General features: G+C 40.8%; 1 pseudogene; it reads left to right on the top strand.

Moving 5' to 3' along the window:
* LOC104994543 overlaps window positions 1-7,435 on the top strand; it is a 14,462-nt pseudogene extending 7,027 nt beyond the window's left edge.
* Window positions 7,436-10,076: the final 2,641 nt, after the last annotated feature.

The following is a 10,076-nucleotide window of genomic DNA, read 5'->3' as shown; positions in this document are numbered from 1 at the left end:
CCAGTATTTTTCCTCCTGTCTGCTAAAGGATTACATGAATCACTATTTCCCTTTTGTCCTTGGTTAACAGGACTCTTAAAATCAATTTAGTCATTCACTCAGTGATTTGGAGTTAGTATGTATATTTTCCTTCATTATTTTGTGTTGATTTTCTTTTTTATTTCTATGTTATCAATTAATTTTAATATAAATTATCTATATTTGTGGTGGAAAGAAACAGTGTAAATATAAAAACTACACTATAAGTCTTAGTAGTTGTAATGATAATAAATTTTATTTTATCTCACTTATTTTTCTCCCAGTTTTATTGAGATGTAATTGACATACAGTACAGTATATGTTTAACATGCATTTTATCTCACTTCTGAGAAGCTACTCTAAGCCAACATAGCACTCACTCTGTTTCTTCTTCATTAACTAGGATGAAAACTATTCCAACCTGGTTATCTTATAATACTACATAAGATCAAAGACTATCTGATTTCACTCTGAAATCATTTTGCAGGTGTCTTTTCTTATTGAGGGCATTTTCATCTTCATTTTTTTTTAAATTTTATTTTTAAACTTTACATAATTGTATTTGTTTTGCCAAATATCAAAATGAATCATTTTCATCTTCATCTTGAGATTATTGATGTTTTTTTCCCCCCATAGGGTAAAATTCTAAACCATCTGAAGATTCTGAAGGGAGACAGGGACAGGATTCAGAATTTTCAGTCTACAGGAGAAGATGAGATTCAGGCCCTGCTGGTACGAGAAGTTTCGAGTGTATGTTCTTTGTACCTGTGTTGGGTGGGGGAGAGAGAGAGAGAACTGTGTGTGTGTTTGTGTGTATTTGTGTGTATATGTTGAGGGGAGTGGGGATAATGAGGGATGAGGAGAAAGTGGGTGTGATAGAAGGGATTCTAGTTCTGAACTTATCCTCAGACAAACATTCTGGTGTTTTCCAGCCTCTCAGGAGAAATCCTCTTTGTCTTTCTGCCTTTACTGGAGGCAAAATTCCAGAACCACAAACAAGACATAGCATCAGTGTTTGAGCAGGGCCATCAGTTCCTGAGAGAAAGGGAGCAGTACCTGTGGGAGTGGCTGGAGGGAAGGGAGCAACAGCTCACAGAAGGGAGGAACAGCCATGTTGCCAAGGGCCCTGAAGAGGTCATCCGGCTGGAGACCCTGATTTCTGAGTTAGAGAAGAAGGCTCAGCAGCCAGCAGTGAACTTTTGCAGGTGAGGGACCAGTTAAATTGTACCTCTTGCTCCAGGCTGCAGTCTGGCCCCTCCATTAACATGAGATTTGGACCAGGAGTCAGGAGAGACAAGGTTTTGTTCTCATTTGTTGAGTTCTTGACAGGTTAATTAGCAAACCAATAGGTTGTAAGTCCCAAATCACAGTGGGTAGGAGACTGCAATACGCACAGATGTTACAGTGAGATAGTAAGATCTGTCAGTCAATTCAGTTCAGTCTCTTAGTCGCGTCTGACTCTTTGCAACCCCATGGACTGCAGCACACCAGGCTTCCCTGTCCATCACCAACTCCTGGAGCTTGTTCAAACTCATATCCATTTAGCTGGTCATGCCATCCAATCATCTCCTCCTCTGTCGTTCCTTTCTCCTCCTGCCCTCATTCTTTCCCAGCTTCAGGGTTTTTTCCAATGAGTTGGTTCTTTGTATCAGGTGCCCAGAGTATTAGAGCATCAGCTTCAGCATCAATCCTTCCAATGAATATTCAGGACTGATTGCCTTTAGGATTAACTGGTTTAATCTCCTTGCAGTCCAAGGGACTCTCAAGAGTCGTCTCTAACATCACAGTTCAAGCATCAATTCTTCGATGCTCTGCTTTCTTTATGGTCCAACTCTCACATCCATACATGCACATTTATAATTATAAGAAATAATTGAGTGTTAAATCTTATGATCAGACTGGAAGCCACAGGAATTCTGGAAAAGGCTAGTCAGGGAAGGCTTCATGGACGAAGCAGCTCTTAATGGTAGCCTTGAGGAAAATGTAAAGATTTGTGTTAGCAGAAAAGAGGAGTTGAACATTCCATTTGTGGAGGTGCATTGGTTAAAATGAAACACATGAATGTGATGATAAACTTAATGAGTGTGATAATAAAAAGGTGGATGGTGTAGGTGCCGCGTGCATGTCAGTCCTGTCCGACTCTTTGCAACCCCATGGACTGTAGCCCACAGGCTCCTCTGTCCATGGGATTTTCCAGGCAGGAATACTGGAGTGGGTTAGCCATTTCCTCCTCCGGGGGATCTTCTTGACCCAGGGATTGAACCTGAGTCTCCTGTGGCTCTTGCACTGACAGGAGGATTCTTTACCACTGAGCCACTTGGGAAGCCCACGGGTGCTGAGGAAGAGCGTTTGGAAAATAGGAAGGATACATAGAGTGAAAGGGGCTACCTTTCTGGAGAAGTCAGCTTAAGTGAGGAAGAAGTTAAAGGGAAGATGGGCTAGGTAAGATGGAGCCAGCTGAGTAGAGGCCTTCAAAGGCATTCTGAGATTTCAGTCTTAATCTGATAGACAGTAAGAATCTTAACAGATCAAGGGAGTTTTCCTGGAGACGATATTCTAGACTCAAATGGAGGAAAGGAAGGGGAAACGTGTCCCCATAAACCACAGTGGAGAATAGCACAGGTCGAAGCCCACCAGAAAATTCTCTGTACAGTCCTATCCTGTACCCATTCCCAGCGAGCTCATCGTAAGGAACGGAGGCAGCTCCTGGGAACCTTATTTCCATGACAGTCTGTCTTCTCTCCCTTTCTAGGACCCAAGTGACATAACAAGCAGGTAAGTGCTGCTTGCTTAATATTTTTAACCACTTAGGTGTTCGTTTTTTTTTTCTTTCTGTCACCATAACTTATTGAAATTTGGCAAGGGCTGAAAGGGGTTATTTGGAAGAAGAGAGTTTCTTCTAGAAAGTTTAATATGAAAAGTATTCCATAGAACATCCTAGAAAAATTATTGTCTTGGAACTTAGGATGGTAAGAGGATAGGGAGAGTTGAAATGGGAGGAGATTGTGGCAGAGTATTTGAAAAAGTTTAAAATACATATTTGTTTCTAAGACTAGTGTGCTTTTGTTCTTTTTATTCCTGTTTGGTTCCCAGCTGCCTCTCCTGGCTGTACTCCCTCACATTTTGTAGAGCACATTTCTTCATCAGATTGCCCTCCATGCTTGTTAGTGATGGTTTCCTGCTCTCTGCTGGATCATAAGAAGACACTTATATGAGTCACAGGGATAATGGTTTCTTTGGCAGTGGTTCTTAGCCAGTGTGTTAGGCATTAAACACTGACAGTTTTCAAAAACCATACCCATAATGATATGCAGAAGCTTTGAACAGATATAAAAGCCAAGTATTTTGAGAATACACAGTTCATCCCAGAGACACCAGGACTGTTGGCATAATCTGAGCATTTACCATGGACCAGTTACCAGGTGGGAAAAGGAGACAGGATGCCAGATTCTGGCTGGGGAGACCAGAGACTGTTGGAGATGAGTGATTATATAAGAAATGAGGGTGATACAGAATGTGTAAGACTTCTTGCCCTAGAGTATTTTGTCTGATATCAGTAGTTATTCTAGTTTTCTTTTGATTAGTGTTTTCATACTATTAAACTTTTTATTTTTTAACTCTCAACCTACCTGGGCTGTAATTTTTATGTATCTCTTATAAGCAACATAAAATTTTGTTTTCTTTTAAAATAAATTCATCTGACACATTTTGATTGGAATATTTAGTATTTATAGCTCCTGGAAAACCACCACTTTCATTTATAATTTAAAAAGTATTTGCGGTGTTTGATAAATAATATCCTTACATTTTATTGTTTATATCTGAATATGTTTTGTTTATATCTATTTTTGCCTTCTCTACTTGCCTTTCTCTTTTTTCTATTTTTAATATTTTATACTTTTGCGTGTATATATTTAAGAGCCTTGTTTTTTTCATATACTATAATTTCTAGTCCATAGTATTTTTATTGTTTTCTAGATATTTTTAAATTTTAAATTTCATTTGCTATTTAATATAAGATTTGTTTTAAAAAGAGGACATCTGTCAATGGTGCTGTTTTTTTTTTTTCTAACAGCTTTATGTTTCATAGTTTTTTTACATTTTGTGATCAGTCATTTCTACTATTTTGGACTTTATCGAGGCTTTCTATATTGTGTGTTTTAAATTTTTGGACAGTTCTATGCACTTGAAAATAAGGTACATTCTTTGTGTTCTTGGAATAGGATTCATATATCTCCATGAGGTTTTCCTTAGTAATTTTGTTAAGTATTTTGTTTTGATACTTAAGAGGGCCCGGATAGCTCAGTCGGTAGGTCAAACATCAGATTTTTAATCTGTTGAAGTCCCTGTTCAGGCATAGCTCTAGGTTTTGGGGCTTCCCTGGTGGATCGGTGGTAAAAAAAAAAATCTCCTCCAGGTTGAACCCTGGGTTGGGAAGATGCCCTGGAAAAGGGAATGGCAACCCACTCCAGTATTCTTGCCTGGAGAATCCCATGGACAGAGGAGCCTGGCAGGTTGTTGTCCATGGGGTCTCAATAGTCAGACACGACTTAGCAACTAAACCACCATAAATGACATGTTGGTGGATAGAGAATCCTTGGATCATGGCCCTTTCTTCAGATCTCTATATATTCTTCTCTCTGACTCTGATGTCGAAACCAGCCACTTGGAAAAGCAGCTTTTACTATCTGCCTCTTTGGTCCATTATTAGTATTTGTTCGCATGCATATACTCTGACAATGGGAAACCATGCCTTTCTCTCAGGAGTAATTACTGTGACTTCATTATCTCTAGATACCCCCAGAAGAAGTTCTGGTTGAAAAGCCTATCAGTCCTGCAATCAGAAAACGGATGGAAGAATTTTCAGATAAACTTCTTTGTTTAGAGAAAGGACTCAGAGGATTCCATGGTAAAGGAAGAAATTCTGAGCCTAGAAAACCTTCTTTCTTTCTCTGTAGTGTTTCTTTAGGTTTTGATCGTGGCTGCACCTTCTCAGAGTTCCTGCATGTCATTCACACCAGATAGGGACACTGGGGAGGAAATCTAAGTCCAAACCATGGAGGCTTTCAACGTGATAGTCTAAGACTATTCCATAATGTAGAATCATAGTTAATAGTTCTCGGAGTTGGTAGAAATATATTTCGTATCTAACAGTGAGGTAAAAGAAGATTGGGAGGCTATGGAAAACAGTATGGCATTTCCACAAAATTTTAAACACATAATTATCATATGATCTAGCATTCCCACTTTCCAAAGAATTAAAAGCAGGCCCTCAAAGAGATATTTGCACTCTCATGTTCATGGCAACATTATTCACAATGAACAGGAAGCAGAAGCAACCCAAATGTTCATCACTGGATGAATGGAGAAATAGAACGTGGCATACGCAGACAATTGAATACTATCCAGCCTAAAAGAGGAAGGAAACTGTGACACATACTCTAACATGGATGAACCTCGAGGACAAAATGCTGAGTGAAATGAGCCAGTCACAAAGAGACAAGTACTGTGTGATTCCCTGTATATGAGGTCTCTAAGGTAGTCAAATCCATAGGAACAGAAAGTGGATTAGCGGTTACCAGGTTAGAGAGGAGGGGGAAATGAGGAGCTGCTGTTTAACTAGTATAGAGTTTAAGTTTTAAAAAATGCAAAAGTTCTGGAAACTGGTTGCACAACAATTTAGATATACTTAACATTAATGAACTATACACTTAAAAGTGGTAAAGACAGTAAATGTTATGTGTTTTAACCACAATTGAAAATAAAATTAAAGAATAGTGAGAGAATGACTCTAAAGAGGTGTCTTTGAGATGGAGAGAAATAGTGTGGTTTAGGACTAGAAGTTTAGGACTTAGTTTAAAAACAGGTAGTATGCCCAAAGTTACTCTTTAATGAAGCACCAGGTGGGTTCAGCATGTGTTGCCATGGATAGTCACACGAACCTGTTTAGACTGGACAGCTGTGGGTGTCTCCTGAATTAATTCCTCTGTTTCACTGAACTTTCATGATCCGCTGTTAACTGTTGAAGTTATATGAGATACCGTAAGAGAATTTAACCGAGAAACTGTGGTGCCAGAGCTGCTTTCTGTTAAGAATTCCCAGGTGGTCCAATGGGTAGGACTCAGTGCTTTCACTGCCGTTGGCCTGGGTTCAATCCCTGGTCTTCCCGCAAGCCAAGTGGTGTGGCTAAAGAAAAAAACAAGAAAGAATTGCTCACTGTCCTTTTGTTCTTTTACTCTAGGAAAATTGATGAGGGATCTGGAATATAAGACAAGTGAGTATCTGGAGAGGATAGTGGCTGAAGTTTGCAAATTACCATTTTCCTGTGAAGCTCTTATTGCTTATGCATCAGCCTGTTTGTTTTAAAGAGGAAGGTCTTCATGTGACTAATATATCAAAATTCTTTATCCTGAGTTCAGAACTGTAAACCTTTCCCCAGATTTGCTCAGCTGTAGTGATCCCAGTTCTTATCTTTTTTTCCTTTCCAGTCTCATCGCACTGCCTGAGGCCTTGAATTTTCTGTTTACACTTTCTAGATTGCTAGAAACTTTCTAGTTGCTAACAGTCTGAACACAAGGTCAAAAGCAGTCTTTGTCCTGGTCCCCTGAGGAGCCTCCCACCATTGTCATGAAGGCCCCAGAACCTAGGGGACAAATCCCATTTGCTATCATTTGTGAGGCCACACCTTTGTCTCCTTGTACCCACAGCGAGGATCATCCTGAATTCCCAGACAGCCAATGGCTACCTCTCAGTGGCTCCAAATGGGAAGAGTATGATGTTCACTGGCTTGTGGCTGAACAAATGCCAGCGTGGTCAGTGATTTGATCCGGAGCCTGGGGTGCCGGGCAGTAAGGGCTTCACGTGGGGCAAAGTGTACTGGGAAGTGAAAGTGGACAGGATCTGTGGGAAGCAGAGGAGGAAGAAGACTCAAGGAGATACAGGGCTGGAGGCAGAGGTGTGTTTGGCAGTAACGATCTTGGTGGATTTACAGGCATCACTGATGGGTATCTTTCTCCTGGATATAGAGAGGAGAATGAGGAGTTGGAGGAGGAACGATCTCAGGAAAATAGAATATGGCCAAAATTCTGCCTGGTGGGGGTGGCAAGAGAGTCAGTGGTGAGAAGGGGATTTCTCAACTTCACCCCCAAGGAGGGGTTCTGGACTCTGCAGCTGTCCTCAGCTGGGGTGTCTATATGCACCAGCCCGGGGCCCTTCCAGATCCTGTCCTACTGCCCCCAGTAGATTGGAGTTGCTCTGGATCATGATGGTGGGACGGTAACCTTTACCAATGCCAGAACTCAAGAGTTCATCTATGAATTCTCATCTGCCTTCACTGGGAGAATTTTCCCTTTCCTGTGGCTTAACTGCATGAGATCCAGACTTATGCTGAGACCCTGAGAGAAGACCTCCTGGCACAGCCCCAGGTTTTGTCATTTACCCTTTGTTCCTTTTCATCAGTCCCAGCTCTCTGCCTCAGCTGGATGGTCCTGCTGAGTTTCTGATTGCACTCAGATGACCGGAGCTTTATGGCAGTCATGAGTGTCTTGTCCTCGCAGCTTTCTCTCTAAAATGGGGACGGTAATAGTTGATCTTTTTTCTCTAAGAGAAATGGTTGGAATGTCTTTAATGTACTTAGTAAAATGTATCTTAACTAATTTATCTCTTCTGTTGCCTTTGATTTGGTTCTTCACCTGCCACTGACACAAATGTATGAGAACGAGTGACTGTATTACAGAATCTCGGCTCCTACTACAAATAGTAATTGATGACAACATCCATATTGATTTATGAAGCACCTTTTCTGTCCCATAATTTCTCCTGCCATCCTTCTAAGCAGTTGTTGTTGTTCTGTTGCACAGTCATGTCCGACACTTTGCAACTCCATGGACTGCAGCACGCTGTGCCTCCCTGTCCTTCACCATGACCCGGAGTTTGCTCAAACTCATATCCATTGAGTTAATGATGCCATCCAACCATCTCATCCTCTGTCACCCCTTTCTCCGTCTGCCCTCAATCTTTCACAGCATCAGGGTCTTTTCCAAATCGTCTAAGTAGCTGAGGAAACAGTAAATATTTGGCAGTTCATATCTGTTTAACCTTTGATACACTATGAGATTTGAGATATCTGATGTAAGAATTCCTTTATTTATCTGCCATGTTCTGATAATTTTTGCAATGGGAGGGCGAGAGGGGAAGCCATGTAAGGTTCAGGTATATATGAGTTTTTGGAAGTCACTTGGTTCTGAAGTCATGTCTTATGTCATCTGTGTTTTGAGATGGTAGTAATAGATATGTAGCTTAATGTTAAATTAGTAATCTTACATATAAGCAGCAGAAAACAAATTGGCTAATTTTAGAAAAAGGAAAATTAACTTTTAAAAAAGGGAAATTAATTAAACATCACAAGCATGTGGAGTGCAAAGAGGGAGGGATATGTGTGCCTGCCTGCATGCAAATTCTGGAGGCACGTCCACATGACCCCCAGAGAGGTGGGAGCTGCATTGAGAGAGGGAGGAGGAAGAAGAGTCAGCAGGGCTTGAGAGGACTGTTGAATTGTCAGGATATAAACAGAATACATCATGCATGAGTCCAAGCTATTGGAGAGTGGATATAATCTGGTTGGGAACAGAAGAGGAAGAAGAACACTTACTTATGGAGCCAGAGGTGTGTTTGGCAGTAGCTATCTTGCTGGATTCATAGACTCAACTGATGGGTAAAGTTTTCCTGGATACAGAGGTGAGAATGAAGAGTTGAGGAAGGAATGGTCTCACGAAATTAGTAGTTAGAACAGGCCCTAGTTCTTCATGTAATTAACCCCTAAATCAAAATCTGCCATAAGCACACCAGAATAGGATGCCTGCCTGTGCCCAGCAACAAAAAAGCAAAGTGTGTTTTCAGCTTCTGTAATAAGACATGGTCTCATCAAGACTCGTGTAGTTCAGCATTCTCAAGACATGGGAGCAGATGCTAGTTGCCAAAGAACTTCCCATACTGAAACTCCTGGGTTCAAAATGTGGGGAAATTTGCTCTGATAGCTCAGTTGTTTTAAAATGTTTCACTAGACAGCAAAAGAGACACAGATGTAAAGAACAGGCTTTTGGACTCTGTGGGAGAAGGCGAGGGTGGGATAATTTGAGAGAATAGCATTGAAATATGTATATTATCATATGTGAAATAGATCACCTGTCCAGGTTTGATGCATGAGACAGGGTGCTCAGGGCTGGTGCACTGGGATGACCCTGAGAGATGGGATGGGGAGGGAGGTGGGAGGGAGGGTCTGGATGGGGAACACATGTACACCCATGGATGATTCATGTCAATGTATGGCAAAACCACCACAATATTGTAAAGTAATTAGCCTCCAATTAAAAGAAAAAGAGAAGAAAAAAAAACAAATTTTTTCTGATTGTAAACTGAATATAAATTCACTATAAAAATGAAGAGTTTTTTTTTTAATCCCATAGTCTTTTTGTCAACAAAACATTTTCTCTATTAAAATTTTGGTATATTTCTAACCTTTTCTGCTGTAAAAATTTGCATATTTCTTATTTTACAAAACTGATATTGCCATATATGTAATCTCATAGTGTATACTTTTAACGTCATATGTGACCATCCGCCCACATCATTAAATATTTCTCAAGATTAAAAAAATAATGTTTTGCTGAAGGACTTCTCTGGTGGTTCAGTGGATAAGAATCCCCTTGTATTCAGGTTCAACCCAGGGACATAGATTCAACCCTGGTTGGGGAAGATTCCAAGTACCTCAGAGCAACTGACCCCATGTGCTATAACTACTGAAGCCCCTGGACCCAGAGCCTGTGCTCTGCAACAGGAGAGGCCAGGCAGTGAGAAGGCTGTGCATTGCAGCTAGAAAGGAGCCACCCCCCACCTCGCCCCCACTCTCTGCAAGTAGAGAAAGCCCATGCACTGCAGCGAAGACCCAATGCAATCAAAGATAAAAATTAATAATTAAAAAACAATGACAAAATCTTTCTCACTGAGGAGAGAGAGCTTTCCCAGACTACAGTCCAGACAGAAGCAAGCCTCTGCTATGC

Source organism: Bison bison, unplaced genomic scaffold (genome assembly GCF_000754665.1).
Source record: "Bison bison bison isolate TAMUID 2011002044 unplaced genomic scaffold, Bison_UMD1.0 scf7180017864260, whole genome shotgun sequence".
Taxonomy (NCBI): Eukaryota; Metazoa; Chordata; class Mammalia; order Artiodactyla; family Bovidae; genus Bison; species Bison bison.
The sequence above is the reverse complement of the archived record's forward strand: the minus strand, read 5'-3'. Positions and strand labels throughout refer to the sequence as shown.